The sequence below is a fragment of the Rana temporaria genome, chromosome 11 (assembly GCF_905171775.1).
Source record: "Rana temporaria chromosome 11, aRanTem1.1, whole genome shotgun sequence".
Lineage (NCBI taxonomy): Eukaryota > Metazoa > Chordata > Amphibia > Anura > Ranidae > Rana > Rana temporaria.
Window position 1 is genome coordinate 161786081 of NC_053499.1, and position 18382 is coordinate 161804462.

The following is an 18382-nucleotide window of genomic DNA, read 5'->3' on the forward strand; positions in this document are numbered from 1 at the left end:
TGTGCAAGGGAGATTCCGGCACGTGCACGCAGATGCAGCAGGTATAGCAGGAGTGTACGCACGTGCACACAAATTCCCCAAGCCTGCGCAGGTGTGCTGCAAGACTCCGCCCCAAGGACCTGGCCAAGACCTGCGGCAAAGTCCCCAGAGTGGGGGGCATGGCCAGATTTGCGTGTACGAATCACAAAGGCTTTGGTGGGTTAGACATTGTATGTCAGCCTCCTGCATGCACGCATTTGTAGTTCCACGACGACTGGCGCCGGACAGACTTTGCCGTCATTCTCTCCCGCAGAGTTTGAAGCTCATTCCAGTGAATTCAGCAGATCCTCCCCACCCCCCACCCAGAAGAGAGACGGAGTGGGTGAGACACATAGGCCAATGTTGTGAGCGGACAATCGCAGTGTGTGCTGCAAGTCACAGCTGGTTCTCCATCACTGGGGGGCCCATTGTCCCGATCTGGTGACTGTCCCCAAACAGTGGACCCCCCCCCCCCTCACAGGCGGTCCAACAAGGGCCCCATTCATGGGACGGATTGTGGGCTTTCACCCTTCCCCTACTGGACAGAAACAAAGCGACTCGCACTCCCCACATCAAGGAATGAAGAACGCCAATATTATCCCGGAACCCGGCCGCCATGAAAACCAAATGTGACCTCTGCAGCCCCCGGCCTGAGGAAGAACTCTACCCCGAGGCCAGGAGGGCGAAGCAGACCCTGACCCCGACCCCGACCCCGCTGAATCACTCAATGTCATAAACAATCGTCATCACTTGTGTGATGTGGGAACCCTGCAAATCCACTGCGAGCTCCCAAATCGCACCCGACTCGCACCGCAGTTCACACCGCACTAGGCCAACTGCTGGGAGTGTCGGATCGCATGGGTGTGAAGCAGGGGAGCTTGGAGGAACGCAGGGGAGCTCGGGGGAATGCAGGGGAGCTTGGAAGAACGCAGGGGAGCTCAGGGGAACGCAGGGGAGCTCAGGGGAATGCAGGGGAGCTTGGAAGAACGCAGGGGAGCTTGGAAGAACGCAGGGGAGCTCAGGGGAACGCAGGGGAGCTTGGAAGAATGCAGGGGAATGTAGGGGAGCTCGGGAGAATGTAGGGGAGCTTGGAAGAACGCAGGGGAGCTCAGGGGAATGCAGGGGAGCTTGGAAGAATTCAGGGGAGCTCAGGGGGAATGCAGGGGAGCTTGGAAGAACGCAGGGGAATGTAGGGGAGCTTGGAAGAACGCAGGGGAGCTCAGGGGAATGCAGGGGAGCTTGGAAGAACGCAGAAGAATGTAGGGGAGCTTGGAAGAACGCAGGGGAGCTCAAGGGAATGTAGGGGAGCTCAGGGGAATGCAGGGGAGCTTGGAAGAACGCAGGGGAATGTAGGGGAGCTCTGGAGAATGTAGGGGAGCTCGGAAGAACGCAGGGGAGCTTGGAAGAACGCAGGGGAATGCAGGGGAGCTTGGAAGAACGCAGGGGAGCTCAAGGGAATGCAGGGGAGCTCAGGGGAATGCAGGGGAGCTTGGAAGAACGCAGGGGAATGTAGGGGAGCTCGGGAGAATGTAGGGGAGCTTGGAAGAACGCAGGGGAGCTTGGAAGAACGCAGGGGGCAGTAGGGGAGCAGAGGAGAACACAGGGGAGCTTGGGGGAATATAGGAGAGCTTGGGGTATGCAGGGGAGCTTGGAAATACGCAGGGGAATGCAGGGGAGCTCGGGGGAATGTAGGAGAGCTCAGGGGAACGCAGGGGAACATAGGGGAGCTTGGAGGAACGCAGGGGAGCTCGGGGGAATATAGGAGAGCTCGGGGTATGCAGGGGAGCTTGAAAATACGCAGGGGAATGTAGGGGAGCTCGGGGGAATGTAGGAGAGCTCGGGGGAATGCAGGGGAACATAGGGGAGCTTGGAGAAACGCAGGGGAGCTCGGAGGAATTCAGGGGTGCTTAGAAAAACGCAGGGGAATGTAGGGAAGCTCAGAAGAATGTAGGGGAGCTCGGGGGAATGCAGGGGAGCTTGGAAAAACGCAAGGGGATGTAGGGAAACTCAGAAGAATGTAGGGGAGCTTGGGGAACGCAGGGAAATGTAAAGGAGCTTGGGGGAACGCAGGGGAGCTTAGGGGAACGTAGGGGAGTTTGGGGGAACGTAGTGGAGCTCATGGGAATGCAGAGGAGCTCAGGGGATTGCAGGGTATCTCAGGGGACATAGGAGAGCTATGGGGAACGTAGGGGAGCTCAGGGGAATGCAGGAAAGCTTGGGGGAATGCAGGGCAACGTAAGGGAGCTCGGGGAATGTAGGGGAGCTCAGGGCATTTTGGGGGGAACTTAGGGGAGCTTTGGGGAACGTGGGGGAACACAGGTAAGCTTAGAGGAATATAGGAGGGGTTGGGGAATGCAGGGGAGCTCAGAGGAATGTAGGGGTGCTCGGGGAACGCAGGGGAGCTCGGGGGAATGTAGAGGAGCTCGGGGGAACACAGGGGAGCTCAGGGGAATGTAGGGGAGCTCGGGGAAAGCAGAGGAACTTGGGGGAACGTAGGGGAGCTCAAGGGAATGTAGAGGAGCTCAGGGGAACACAGGGGAGCTCAGGGGAATGCAGGGAAGCTCTAATGGCAAGGGGTGCTGGCATGTTCTGTTGGATCTATTGATGCTGGCTGATGGGGGATCTTTGGTTGCTGGAGGGAAATTATTTTTGTTGGGGGGGATATTGTTGCTGGGGAGGTCTGTTTTTGCTGGTGTAGTATCTATTGTTGCTTTGGGGTCTTATATTGCTGGAAGGGATCTACTGTTGAGGGATGATGTAGTACAGTTGATTTTGTTGCTGGGGTGATCTATTGTTGCAGGGGATCTATGGTTGTTGGAGAGGGATCTATTTTTTGGGCGGGTGCTCAGAGGTGGGTAGGAGGCGGAGACAAGAGGTGACTCGGAAGGGGGGGCACTTGCACCTATTCTCTGGGGGAAAAAATCCCTGCTCTTATCTATTCCCACGGGCACCACAATAGTTTGCCGTATTGTCTGTAATACGATTCTCCCCTGTGATCAACAGCGCCATCTAGTGGCCATGACGCAGTATTTTAGTGATTGGGTTTAAATCTACTTTAAAGAGACCCTGTCACCAATGTAAAAAACAAATCTGTATTTTAAATGTGATTCCTCCGCACAACCCCTCCCTCTATGCACGTCATAGCCCCTCCCTCTATGCATGTCATAGCCCCTCCCTCTATGCACGTCATAGCCCCTCCCTCTATGTACGTCATAGCCCCTCCCTCTATGCACGTCATAGCCCCTCCCTCTATGCATGTCATAGCCCCTCCCTCTATGCATGTCATAGCCCCTCCCTCTATGCACGTCATAGCCCCTCCCTCTATGCACGTCATAGCCCATCCCTCTATGCACGTCATAGCCCCTCCCTCTATGCACATCATAGCCCCTCCCTCTATGCACGTCATAGCCCCTCCCTCTATGCACATCATAGCCCCTCCCTCTATGCACATCATAGCCCCTCCCTCTATTCACGTCATAGCCCCTCCCTCTATGCATGTCATAGCCCCTCCCTCTATGCATGTCATAGCCCCTCCCTTTATGCATGTGATAGCCCCTCCCTCTATGTACATCATAGCCCCTCCCTCTATGCATGTCATAGCCCCTCCCTCTATGCACATCATAGCCCCTCCTCTTCTATGTTCTGCCCCACTTTTATGTCATTTTTCTGTGTTGTATTGATCTGTATTAGGTTGTTATTGTATTGTAGTCAGCTGATATCTAGTGGCGCTTTTGTATCACTACAACTTGTTTACTAATTACTCTGTCCTCCCCTCCTGTTTAGCGCTAGTTAGTTTAGTCCTAGCTAGACTCTCCCTGTTTCTTCCATATGTCCTCTGGAGGCTCAACGCATTTCTAGGACGTAGTGCTCTTCTTCAGGAGACACATAGCACTATTGTTACACACATGTGGCTCCTGAATAATAATAATAAATAAAAAAACAGAAAAAAAACAAAATATTACTGGCCCGGATTCAGGTAGATTTGCCCCTTTGTTACAGAGGCGCAGGGCAGCGTTTTTGCCGTGCTCCCCCGCAAATTTCCTGCGCTACCCGCGATTCACGGAGCAGTAGCTCCGTAAATTGGATGTGCGCTGTGTAAACTTGCCCTGCGTAAGGGCGCCTAATGTAAATGATCCCGTAGGGGGCGGGAATCATTTAAATTAGGCGCGCTCCTGCGCCGAGCGCATGCTCCGTCGGGAAACTTTCCCGACGTGCATTGCGGCAAATGACGTCGCAAGGACGTCATTTGCTTCAAAGTGAACGTGAATGGCGTCAAGCGCCATTCACGAATCACTTACGCAAATTACGTAAAATTCAAACGTCGCGACGCGGGAACGACGGGTATACTTTAGCATTGGCTGCCCCTGCTATCAGAAGGGGCAGCCTTACGCTAAACACGCCGTACGGAAACAACGTAAACTGCGTACGCAGGGCTCGCGTAACGTTGTGAATCGGCGTTAGTATGCAATTTGCATACTATACGCTGACCACAATGGGAGCGCCCCCTAGGGGCCAACGCAAGAATGCAGCCTAAGATATGCAGGCATAAGAGCCTTATGCCACGCATATCTTAGGCTGTAGTCGGCGTAACGAGGTTCCTGAATCAGGAGAACTCGTTACGCCGGGGCAAGTAAGCAATTGCGCTGCGTAACTATGGTTACGCAGACGCAATTGCTTCTTGAATCCGGGCCACTGTTTTTAATTAATATTATTTTGTGTTAGGGTGTTTAGTTATTCTGTTTCGTTACTCTGAAGAAAAGCTGTTTGTTTCTCTGTGTCCATGTGCTCAGTGAATGTGAATGGGAGTGACTTTATCATTATCAATCAGCTGCTGCACCTGCAGGGATCTACTGAGGAGAGTGACAGGGTCTGCATCCCTTAAGCCTGGGTCCACACTGGTGTGGGTTAGAAATCGTGCCAGTTCAGATGTGTGATTTCAAACCGGCAATGCATTCCGACTTCGGGGGGCGATTTGACAGACCTCTGTGTGGGTTCATGTACAGAGGTCTATACAAATCGCCCCCCGAAGTCGCCAAAAGCGGTGCAGGAACGACTTTTGGTAATCCATGCGGTGACGACTCTGGACGGACAGTGCCATTGCTGGCAATGGCCGCCGATTTGGCAACGAGTTTTTGTCTTGCCAAATCGCTCCAATGGGAACGTGGTCTTAGACGTGATTTCCCTTTGGGAGTATCTTACAAAAAAATTGAATTCTTGTTGCAGGGGACACCCAAAATCTGACTTGTATCTTAGTGCAGACGTCTGGGAAAATCAGTGACAGCAGGAAGTGACATTTCTGGGGGCGGGGTTGTGAATATCATCTGGGTATAGAGCGCCTCCTGGTGGCCATATTGAATATTACAGAAAATGCGGCTGCAGATTGAGAAGGAAAGGGAATTTGTAATAACATTTCGTTACTTGTGTAGCGATTGTATATACTAGATTATTTTATTTTTTAAATTGCTATCCCCCCCCCCCACGAAAGTGGCGTTACCCTTTAACCACTTAAAGACCCCTTCACGCCGATATACGTCAGCAGAATGGCACGGCTGGGCACAAGCACGTACATGTACATCCTCTTTAAGTGCCCAGCCGTGGGTCGCGGGCGCGCGCCCCCTGGTCCGAAGCTCCGTGACCGCGGGAACCGATCGCCGCTGGAGTCCTGCGATCGGTCCCCGGAGCTGAAGAACGAGGAGAGGTGAGTGTAAACACAGCTTCCCCGTTCTTCACTGTGGCGCTGTCATCAATCGTGTCATCCCTAATATAGGGAATCACAATCGATGACGTCACACCTACAGCCCCGCCCCCCTACAGTTGTAAACACACATGAGGTCACACATAACCCCTTCAGCGCCCCCTTGTGGTTAACTCCCAAACTGCAATTGTCATTTTTACAGTAAACAGTGCATTTTAAATGCATTTTTTGCTATGAAAATGACAATGGTCCCAAAAATGTGTCAAAATTGTCCAAAGTGTCCGCCGTAATGTCGCAGTCACGAAAAATATCGCTGATCGTCGCCATTAGTAGTAAAAAAAAATTATAAACATGCAATAAAACGATCCCCTATTTTGTAGGCGCTATATATTTTGCACAAACCAATCGATAAACGCTTATTGCGATTTTTTTTACCAAAAATAGGTAGAAGAATACGTATCGGACTAAACTGAGGGAAAAAAAATGTTTATATATTTTTGGGGGATATTTATTATAGAAAAAAGTAAAAAATATTAAAAAAAAAAATTAAATTGTCGCTCTTTTTCTGTTTATAGCGCAAAAAATAAAAACTGCAGAGGTGATCAAATACCACCAAAAGAAAGCTCTATTTGTGGGGGAAAAAAGGACGCCAATTTTGTTCGGGAGCCGCGTCGCACGACCGCGCAATTGTCAGTTAAAGCGACGTAGCGCCGAATCGCAAAAACTGGCCGGGTCCTTTAGCTGCATAAAGGTCGGGGTCTTAAGTGGTTAAATGGGGCAAGTAGCAGAAAAGTTGCCTCCACATTTCTCTTATGAAGAGTGTTGGGTAGGAAAGCAACACTTGGGTGTCACTAAGCTCCTCCCACTCTCTATGGGGAAGTGTGAAAGGGAACCGTTTATAATAAAAAGGGGAAATAGCACTGAAGACCTTCCAGCTTTCATAATACAAAATATGTTTCTTGTTTTGCTGTCAAACATATTATTTGCCTTATTTACTGCGAATGGCAAAGTGTTAGGAAGTATTTATTCCAAGGCCGAGGAACACACCGGACAGGTCAGGGATGAAGTTGTGGAGAAGTATAAAGCAGGGTTAGGTTATAAAAAAAATCTCCCAAGCTTTGAAGATCTCACGGAGCTTCTGTTCAATCCATCATCGGAAAATGGAAAGAGTATGACACAACCGCAAACCTACCAAGACATGGCCGTCCACCTAAACTGACCGGGCCGGGCAAGGAGAGCATTCATCAGAGGAGGAGCCAAGAGGCCCATGGTAACTCTGGAGGAGCTGCACAGCTCAGGGGGGAGAATCTGTCCACAGGACAACTATTAGTGGTCTCTCCACAAATCTGCCCTTTATGGAAGAGTGACAAGAAGAAAGACATTGGAGAAAGAAAGACATATGAAGTCCTGTGGGGGAGGGGACACAGCAAACATGTGGGGGAGGGGACACAGCAAACATGTGGGGGAGGGGACACAGCAAACATGTGGGGGAGGGGACACAGCAAACATGTGGGGGAGGGGACACAGCAAACATGTGGAAGAAGGGGCTCTGGTCACATGACACCAAATTGCTATGTGTGGTGGAAAACTAACACTGCACATCGCCCTGAACACACCATTCCCACTGTGAAACATGGTGGTGGCAGCTTCATGTGGTGGGGATGCTTTTCTTTAGCAGGGACGTGGAAGCTGTTCAGAGATGATGGGAAGATGGATGGAGACAAATACAGGACAATCTTAGAAGAAAACCTGTTGGAGTCTGCAAAAGACTTGAGACTGAGGGGGGTCACCTTCCAGCAGGACAACGACCCTAAAGTACAGCCAGAGCTACAATGGAATGGTTTAGATCAAAGCCTATTCATGTGTTAGAATGGCCCAGTCACAGACCAGACCTAAATCCCATTGATAACCTGTGGCGAGACCTGAAAATTGCTGATCACAGACGCTCTCCATCCAATCTGACAGAGCTTGAGATATTTTACAAAGAAGAAGAATGGCCAGAAATGTCCCTCTCTAGATGTGCAAAGCTGGTAGAGACACCCCCAAAAAGACTTGTAGAGAAAGGGGGTTCTACAAAGTACTGACTCCGGGGGGCGCCATACAAATGCCCCTCCCCCCCACACTTTTCACATATTTATTTGTATCATTTTCCTTCCACTTCACAATTATGTGACACTTTGTGTCTCTCACATAAAATCCCAATAAAATACATTTACGTTTTTTTGGTTGTCACGTGAGAAAATGTGGGAAATTTCAAGGGGTATGAATACTTTTTCCAGGCGCTGTATATGTACTATGACTATATATGTATTAGAACCATTGGGGCAGATTCAGGTACCTTTGCACAGTTTTTACGGAGGCGCAGGGCAACGTTTTTGCCCTGCGCCCCCGCAAATTTTCTGCGCTTCCCGCGATTCACAGATCAGTAGCTCCGTAAATTGCGTGGGCGCTCCGGCAAAATGCCCGGCGTAAGCGTGCGGAATTTAAATGATCCCGTAGGGGGCGGGAATCATTTAAATTAGGCGCGTTCCCGCGCCGATCGTAGAGCACATGCTCCGTCGCAAGGACGTCATTTGCTTCAAAGTGAACGTGAATGGCGTCCAGCGCCATTCACGATTCACTTACGCAAACTACGTAAAGTTAAAATTCCGCGACGCGGGAACGACGGGTATACGTAACATTGGCTGCCCCTGCTAATAGCAGGGGCAGCCTTACGCGAAAACCGCCTTACGCAAACGACGTAAACTGCGTACGCAGGGCTCGCGTAACGTTGTGAATCGGCGTTAGTATGCAATTTGCATACTATACACTGAGCACAACGGGAACGCCACCTAGCGGCCATCGCAAGAATGCAGCCTAAGATATGCGGGCATAAGAGCCTTATGCCACGCATATCTTAGGCTGCAGTCGGCGTAACGAGGTTCCTGAATCAGGAGAAGTCGTTACGCCGGCGCAAGTAAGCAATTGTGCTGCGTAACTATGGTTATGCAGGCGCAATTGCTCTCTGAATCCAGGCCATTGTACATTTCTCCATAACAAAGCCAGCTGGGCGTAAATCAGAACGCTCCGGAAACCGGCGGGATGTGCTCCGGGGTGTTGGGTTGTCTTCGGCATTGCGGTTGATTGGAGAGATAGAATGGTGCCGTGCGGACGGGAAAGAGAAGTGGCGGGACGGCGACAGATGTGAGGTGTGGTCGGGAAACACTCCTCGGTGTTTAATTCATAAGATTCATTCAGTAACGTGTAACATGAGTGACACACACAGAACCTGAGACCGGGTGAGATCACAGGGACACCGGACACTCCGAGGGACGGACATTCGGGGAGGACTATAAAGGCAGAGGGGACGGGAGGCGTAGGGACTAATACGGGGTAGAGGTACGGACTGTTGGCTGCGTTATCCCGATTCTGAGAAATGGCGACTTTCCTTCCGGTGAGTGTTTACTTTATTTTGTAGTAAATGCCGGTGTGGGGTCCGTCTTCCACCTGTGGAGGGGACAAAGGTCCGGGGGATGGGCGGCGCGGCGCATCGGGAGTCGTAGAAGCAAAGTGCGCTAAGCCCGGCGGTCATAAAAGGGAATATTCATTTCCAAAGACAACAACGATTCAACCAACTTTATCGATATCCGGAGATAATGGGCGACCGGGTCTTCCATCAGAAAAAAATAATTTAAACAACAAAATGATTTTAAGGAAGTTCCTTCATATAACAGTTTTTGTGTTTTCATGTTTTTTTTTTCATCAATCCCCAAATTTTTTCTCTACTCGATCAGATAAAAAATGTTATTTTGTCTGTATCCAGCCGAACTTATAGTAACCAATCAGGATTGATTTTTGAATTAATGTGTAGGTTTTTTTTTTTTTTTTAATGGAGGGGGGTAATGTATTGCAGCGTGCAAACGAGCTTCGGTGGGGGGGGGGGGGGCATATATAAATAGTATTTTTTTTTATATTATTTAAAATGTCTCAATTTTTTACTTATATTATTAAAATGTTACCATTCTTTATTTAGATTATTTCATTTTTTCCCATTTTTTACTTGAATTATTTAACATTTTCCATTCTTTATTTAAATCATTTCATTTTTTTAAATTTTTGACTTCTATTCTTTACATTTTTCCATTCTTTATTCAAATCATTTCATTATTTTTTTTCCCATTTTTTACTTGATTTAAATGTTTTCATTCTTTATAGGAATTCATTTTTTTTATTTTTCATTTTTTACTCAAATTATTTTCATTTTCCCCATTCATTATTTATATAATTACATTTTTTTTTTACTTGAATTATTTACATTTTTTCATTCTTTATTTAGATCATTTCACTTTTTCCCATTTTTTTACTTGAACTGTTTACATTTTTTCCATTCTTTATTTAAATCATTTCATTTGTTCTATTTTTGACTTATATTCTTTCCATTCTTTATTCAAATTATTTCATTTTTTTTCCAGTTTTTACTTGAATTATTTACATTTTTTTATTCTTTATATCATTTCATTCTTTTTTTTTTACATTTTCCCATTTTTTACTTGAATTGTTTACATTTTTCCATTCTTTATTTAAATACCTTCATTTTTTTCCAGTTTTTACTTGATTTACATTTTTCCATTCTTTATAAGATTTCATTTTTTTTTTTTTTTTAACTTAAATTATTTCCATTTTTCCATTCTTTATTTATATCATTTCATTTTTTTCTCTTTTTTTTACTTGAATTACTTACGTTTTTCCATTCTATATATCATTTCATTATTTTTTTTTTTACATTTTCCCATTATTTACTTAAAGCGGTGGTTCACCCTTAATAGCAACATTCTACCATTAAATCAAGAATAGTAGCGTGAGCTACAGTATGCCTTTATTTATTTTTTTGGCCCCGTACTCACAGTGTAATCCCGGAGATACATTTCAGGCTCCCCGCGGGGAATGGGCGTTCCTAGTCAGAGGGGACAATGATTGACGGCCGGCTATTCTGCGTAACGCCTCCCGAGTAGGACACGGCGCTTTACGGCGCCTGCGCACAGACATCGGAGCTGACTGCGCAGGCGCCGTGAAGATCCACGTCCTATTTCGGCTATTTCCGTGAGGCGTGACGCGCCATAGCAGGCCGTCAATCATGTTCCCCTCTGACTAGGAACGCCTACTAGACTGAAACTTATCTCAGGGATTCCACAGTGAGTACGGCGCAAAAAAAAAAAAAAAAAGGCATACTGTAGCTCACGCTACTATGCTAGATGGAATGTTAGAAATTTTTTTTTTTTTAGGGTGAACCCCGCTTTAAATTATGTAAATGTTCCCATTCGTTATGTAAATCATCATTTTCCCAGAAGTCTACACTAAGGCCTTGTACTCACGAGCAGACATGTCCGATGAAACCGGTCCGCGGACCGTTTTCATCGGACATGTCTGCCCGGGGACTTCGGTTCGATGGCTGTACACACCATCGAACAGAACTCCGCGCGTAAACAATACGCGGGGCGTGTCCGCGATGACGCCGCGACAATGACGCGGCGACGTGGGCGGGCCTGCCTTTTAAATGCTTCCACGCATGCGTCAAAGTCATTCGACATGTACGGTAGGTCTGTACAGACGACCGTACATGTCGGGGGGACAGGTTTCCGCTGGAAACCTGTCCGATCCGCCCGAAAATGGTCCGCTCGGGCCTACACACGGCCAAACATGTCTGCTGAAACTGGTCCGCGGACCAGTTTCAGCAGACATGTTTGGTCGTGAGTACGGGGCCTAACACACACAGTCGGAATTTCCAACCAGCAAAAATCCGATATGAGCCTTTGATCAGAAATTCCGACCGTGTGTGTACGCTCCATCGGACGTCTGCTGTCGGAATTTCCGCCAGAAAAAGATTGAGCGCAGGTTCTCAATTTTTCCGACGGGGAAAAAAATTTCGATCGTCTGTAGCAATTCCGACGCGCAAAATCTCGAAACGCATGCTCGGAAACGATTCGACGCATGCTCGGAAGCATTGAACTTCATTTTCCCGGCTCGTCGTGGTGTTGTACGCCACCGGCGTTCTCGGCGGTCGAAAGTTCAGAGAAGTTTTGTGTGACCGCGTGTATGCAAGCCGAGCTTGAGCGGAATTCCGTCGGAAAAACTATCCAAGGTTTTTCCGACGGAAAATCCGGTGGTGTGTACGCGGCGTTAGAGATCAGAAGTATTGGTAGGTTTTTGGCGTAGTCGGACCTTTGGAATCATTTCTTACATATAAAAATAACTGAACCTTTCTTGTCTCCCCTCCCCCCCAGTATGCCTCCTGCTATGGCAATAAGCCGGCAATGCAGCTCATGGGGACCAATAGGAGGAGCTTCTCTTCATTTCTGGGAAAGCCTCCATGTTTACGTCACAGCCGGAGGAGCCGAGCGCGGCCGACTTCTGAGCTGACCCTCCTGCAGCTCACCCAACTTATCCGCAACCTACGGCAGCTTCCTAACCAGAGCCAGGCGGAGGAACCTCCAGTGGGAAGTCCAAGGTGAGGCGTCGTGATACATTGGATTCTGGGGGGGGGGGGAGGGGGTGATATTTGCATAACTCCAAGCTTTCTGACCAGAAAAAAATGATAAAAAAAAGGTGGGACTGGAAAATTTGGTTCCTGTACTGGGACATTTAGGCTACACACTATATCACCAAAAGTATTGGGACGCCGGCCGTTACACGCACACATGAACTTTATTGCAATCCCAGTCTTAGTCTGTAGGATTCAATATTGAGTTGGCTCCGCCCTTTGCAGCTATAAAGCTATATACCTCTTCTGGGAAGGGCGTCCACAAGGTTTCGGGGTGTGTCTATGGGAAGGCTGTCCACAAGGTTTAGGGGTGTGTCTATGGGAAGGCTGTCCACAAGGTTTAGGGGTGTGTCTATGGGAAGGCTGTCCACAAGGTTTAGGGGCGTGTCTATGGGAAGGCGGTCCACAAGGTTTAGGGGTGTGTCTATGGGAAGGCCGTCCACAAGCTTTAGGGGTGTGTCTATGGGAAGGCCATCCACATGATTTAGGGGTGTGTCTATGGGAAGGTCTGTCTACATGATTTAGGGGTGTGTCTATAAGAAGGCAGTCCACAAGGTTTAGGGGTGTGTCTATGGGAAGGCGGTCCACAAGGCTTAGGGGCTTGACTATGGGAAGATTTATCCACAAGGTTTAGGGGCGTGTCTATGGGAAGGCCGTCCACAAGGTTTGGGGGTGTGTCTATGAGAATGTTTGACCATTTTTCCAGAAGCCCATTTGTGAGGTCAGTCACACCTTTTAACCGATTGACGCCCGGCTAACAATGATATACGTCGGCAGAATGGCACGGCTGCGCAGTGACGTATATATACATGTCACTTTAAATTGTACGCGGTGCGGGTGCGTGTGCCGCGAACTTCGTGACCGTACCGCCGGTGTCCTGCGATCGTGTCACGAAAAGGCAGAACGGGGGGGGGGGGTGCCAGTGTAAACAAGGCATATCCCTGTTCTGCCTAGTGCCACGACACTGATCGTCTGTTCCCTGTCATCGGGATCAGCGATCAGTGACGTGTCACAGTAAGCCACACCCCCTCACAGTTAGAATCGCTCCCTAGGACACACTTAACCCCTTCCCGGCCGGTGTCATTTATACAGTAATCAGTGCATTTGTATAGCACTGATCGCTGTATAAATGTGAATGGCCCCAAAATAGCGCTAGAAGTGTCCGCCGTAATGTCACAGTCACAATAAAAATCGTAGATCGCCGCCATTACTAGTAAAAAAAAAAAAAAAAAAATGCCATAAAGCTATCCCCCTGTTTTGTAGACGCTATAACTTTTGCGCAAACCAATCGTTAAACGATTATTGCAATTTTTTTTTACCAAAAATATGTAGAAGAATACGCATCGGCCTAAAAAAATGTTTATATATATATATATATATATATATATATATATATATATTTATTATATATTTTTGGGGGATATTTATTATAGCAAAAATTAAAAAAAAGTCTTTTATTTTTATTTTTTTTCGCTCTATTTTTGTTTATAGCGCAAATAATAAAAACCGCAGAGGTGATTAAATACCACCAAAAGAAAGCTCTATTTGTGGGGAAAAAAGGACGCCAATTTTGTTTGGGAGCCACGTCGCACGACAGCGCAATTGTCAGTTAAAGCGACGCAGTGCCGAATCGCAAAACGTGTCCCGGTCATTGGACAGTCAAATCCTCTGGGGGGTTAAAGTTTAACTCTATAAAAATGCATACTTCCTATAGGCTGTGATAATGACATCGTGTTTTCTTTGTTCCAGTGTGCCCACAGTGACCGATTCCTCTAGTTCCTGCCGCCCCTTCAGGAGCCGCTGCTGGCTTTGCGTCCACGACCGCCAGAAGTCCGCCACCTGAGATCCTCAGCGACTGCAGAGACCAGGATTTTGGTACCCGGCCCCCCACGAGTCCTGAAGGTTCATCCCACTTTATTCGGAGTATTAGACGTCCCATTTCAGCCAAATTCAGGAGGCTTTTCAAAATGCTTCTGGGCAGGTTTGCATCCTCTTGTCACATGATTATATCTAATGCAACCTCCCTTTGATTCGGTGCTGCAAAGAGCTCACGGAGCGGGTAGTCCTGGAACCGGGGAACACGATGCCGGTGTTCATTCATAAAGGACTGAAAACGGGAATAACTTCCCCGTTATTGAGTGGATTTTAGTATAAAAGATGGCGGATAATCACGCGCTTTGGACAACAATATTATATAATGCCCCTCCCCCTTTCTATAGGAAACCTCAATCATCTCCAAGAAAGAAATACAGAGACTTATGGACATTCAATGTTCCAGGAAAGTATTACCCACCAGCAGAGGACATCTTTCTTTCCCAGCATGCACTGCGGACTAGGGGGGGGGGGGGGGGGCCGAAGCGCCACCGGACATTTACAACATTTTTAACATTTATTTTTAAAACTAAACAACATTTTTTTAAGCAAAACTGGTTTGGATGGGGAGATCCGTTTTCAGTAATCAATAAAAATGTTTTTTATGTCCCCCCCCCCCACCCCCCAAGAGTGATATCCTAACTTTTTTGCCAGAAATTTAATTAGAACCAACCCAAATATTATTATATATTTTTGGAAAGAATAAATTGGTGGGCGTTGCGATTTTTTACATCACACGGTATTGGTGCAACAGTTTTTTTTTTAATACACAGTTTTGAAATTTAACCACTTAATCCCCGGACCATATTGCTGGTCAAAAGACCAGAGCACTTTTTGCGATTCGGCACTGCGTCGCTTTTACTGACGATTGCGCGGTCGTGCGACGCGGCTCCCAAACAAAATTGGCGTCCTTTTTTTTCCCCCACATATAGAACTTTCCTTCGGTGGTATTTGATCACCTCTGCGGTTTTTAGTTTTTGCGCTATTAACAAAAATAGAGCGACAATTTAAAAAAAAAAAATTTTTTTTACTATAATAAATATCCCCCAGAAATGTATAAAAAGGCATTTTTTTCCTCAGTTTAGGCCGATACGTATTCTTCTACATATTTTTCATAAAAAAAAAAAAAAAATCGCAATAAGCGTTTATTGATTGGTTTGCGCAAAAGTTATAGCGTTTACAAAATAGGGGGTATTTTTATGGCATTTTTATTAATATTTTTTTTTTTACTAGTAATGGCGGCGATCAGCGTTTTTTTTTCCGGTACTGCGACATTATGGCGGACACTTCGGACACATTTTTGGGACCATTGGCATTTTTATAGCGATCAGTGCTATAAAAATGCATTGGATTGCTATAAAAATGCCACTGGCAGGGAAGGGGTTAACACTAGGGGGCGGGGAAGGGGTTAAGTATGTTCCCTGTGTGTTCTAACTGTAGGGGGGGGGGGTGGCCTCACTAGGGGAAATGACTGATCGCTGTTCATACATTGTATGAACAGAGGATCAGCATTCCCCCCCTGACAGGACCGGGAGCTGTGTGTTTTTACTGTAACGAGCAATCGCAGGTGCCCGGCGGCGATCGCGCCCGCCGGGCACGGGGGTCGGGGGCGAGCATGCGCCCCTAGTGGCTTGTGCGAGAGCAGACGTTATATTACGTGCTCTCGCGCAGGGGAGCTGACCTGCCGCGGTAAAACGACACACAAAAACACAACAATAACACCCATTTCTTTGTAAACAGATACCAAACATGTCACACTTCAGAATTGCGCGCACCCCTCCAACAAACACGGACATTTTTAAACTGCCAACATTTTTAAGCAAACTGGCTTGGATGTGAGATCGGTTTTCAGCACTTAATAAAAATGTTTTATATGCCCCCCCAAGACTGATATCCTGCACTGTATATCCACTTGAAGACGAGATCTATTTCTATTTCTGACACTTATTTCCTACAAGTAACAATCAGTATTTTTTGCTAGAAATTCAATTAGAACTCCCAAATATTATTATTATATATTTTTGGAAAGAATAAATTGGTGGGGATGTTGCAATTTTTTATGTCACACGGTATGTTTTAATGCATTTTTTTTTTAATACACTGTTTGGAAATTGAATGCACAAAAATATTTTTTTTTTTGGGTAAAATATAAAAAAAAAAAAAAAAAAAAGACGATGTCACGCAACAAACAATGTAAAATTTACAATCTAAAAGCGACATTTTTAAAACTACCAATATTGTGAGATCTGTTTTCAGCAATCAATAAAAATGTTTTATATGTTTTTCTTCCTGTACTGTATATCCACTTAAAGACGAGGTCTATTTCTGACACTTTGGGCCAGATTCGCGAACAATTACGGCGGCGTAACGTATCCCCTTTACAAAACGCCGCAAATTTGTCTGCCTAGGTGTGAATGGGCTCTTACAGGCTGGCTGGAGTTCCCCCTTAATATAACGCCATCTTCATGGGGGCGTTGCCTCGATCTCACGCCAAGTCTGGATTCCTAGACCACCAAATCTCATCCTGTAATGAACTCGGAGAAAATCATTCTTACTAAGTGACTCATTAGGCCCGTTAATGATTACCCAGAATTCCTAAATGACTGTAAATTTATGCCGAGTTCCCTTAATGCCTGTTAATGTTTAGTGACCGCCGTTTAGTTTTATCATTGTTTTTATTTATTTTTTTTGTTCTTTGCGGTTGTGGTAACATTTACATTTCATGAGGAGCGAGCAGACACAAAATAGCAAAAGGCAAAAATGAGGATTCGATGTGGAAACAGTACCAGACAACGACCACAAGGGGGCACTGTTCCTCCCCTTGCCCTGGGCATAAGGGGGGGGGGGGGGGGGGGTAACGCCAGCATACATGTGCTCCATGGCAGTGGCCGTCCATCTATAGAGGGCACTGGAGCGCCGCGCCCCCTCTGGCTCCGCACCGCCACTGAAATAACATACATTCATGAATGTAGTTATTTTTGTCAGCTGCCGCTGGTCTATTCAGGTGGCCGGACAGTGAGCGCCGGCCACCTGAATAACGGCATCTGGTTGGCTGTGAGGAAGTGCCTATCAGAGCCAGCGGGGCACAGTGGCTGCGTTTGATGGCATGGCACAGTGGCTGCGTTTGATGGCATGGCACAGTGGTGACAATTGATGGCACAGTGGCTGCGTTTGATGGCATGGCACAGTGGTGACAATTGATGGCACAGTGGTGACAATTGATGGCACAGTGGCTGCGTTTGATGGCATGGCACAGTGGTGACAATTGATGGCACAGTGGTGACAATTGATGGCACAGTGGCTGCGTTTGATGGCATGGCACAGTGGTGACAATTGATGGCACAGTGGTGACAATTGATGGCACAGTGGCTGCGTTTGATGGCATGGCACAGTGGTGACAATTGATGGCACAGTGGCTGCGTTTGATAGGCACAGTGAGGCTGCAATTTTTCTCTTTTTCGTTTGAGCCCCCCCAAAAATTTTGAGCACCAGCCGCCACTGCTCCATGGTGAGACCAGAACTGATATGATAGGTCACCAGAGATAAGTGGAATGATCAGCTCACCGTACCGGAGGCTCAGCGCTTTACTAAAGAGGTGAAGCTTTGCTGACTTCAATCATCCAATACCAGCAAAAATATTACATTTTTTGCTCGAAAAGTTCTCAGAACCCCCAAAACATTATATATATTTATTTTTTCTTAGCAAACACCCTAGGAAATAAAATGGCAGTCATTGCAACTTTTTATCTCGCATGGTATTTGCGAAAAAACATTTCAAACACCTTTTTTTGGAAAAATAACCGTTTCATGAATTAAAAAATAACAACAGTAATTTTTTTTGTATAGTATGAAAGATGATTTTACGCCGAGTAAATAGATACCCAACACGTCACGCTTTAAAATTGCGCACACTCATGGAATGGCGCCAAACTTTGGTACTTAAGAATCTCCGTAGGTGCTTTAATTTTTTTTTTTACAGGTTACCAGTTTAGAGTTAGGCTGGGTTCACACTACGGTTTTCCCGTCCGTCAGCCGCATACGATTTATATGAAAAAACGTATGCGGCTGAAACGGACGGGAACGTATGGCACCGCACATATGTGCGTTTTCCATTAACATTAATGTTAAAGGAAAACGTATGCGGTTGCCATACTGTTTTAAAAACGACCGCAAAACCGTGGTTGAACACGGTTTTGCGTACGTTTAAAAAACGTTTTGCCAGCAAATCGTACGCACCCGGATGCATCCGAGTGCATACGATTTGCAATGCATTCTCTATC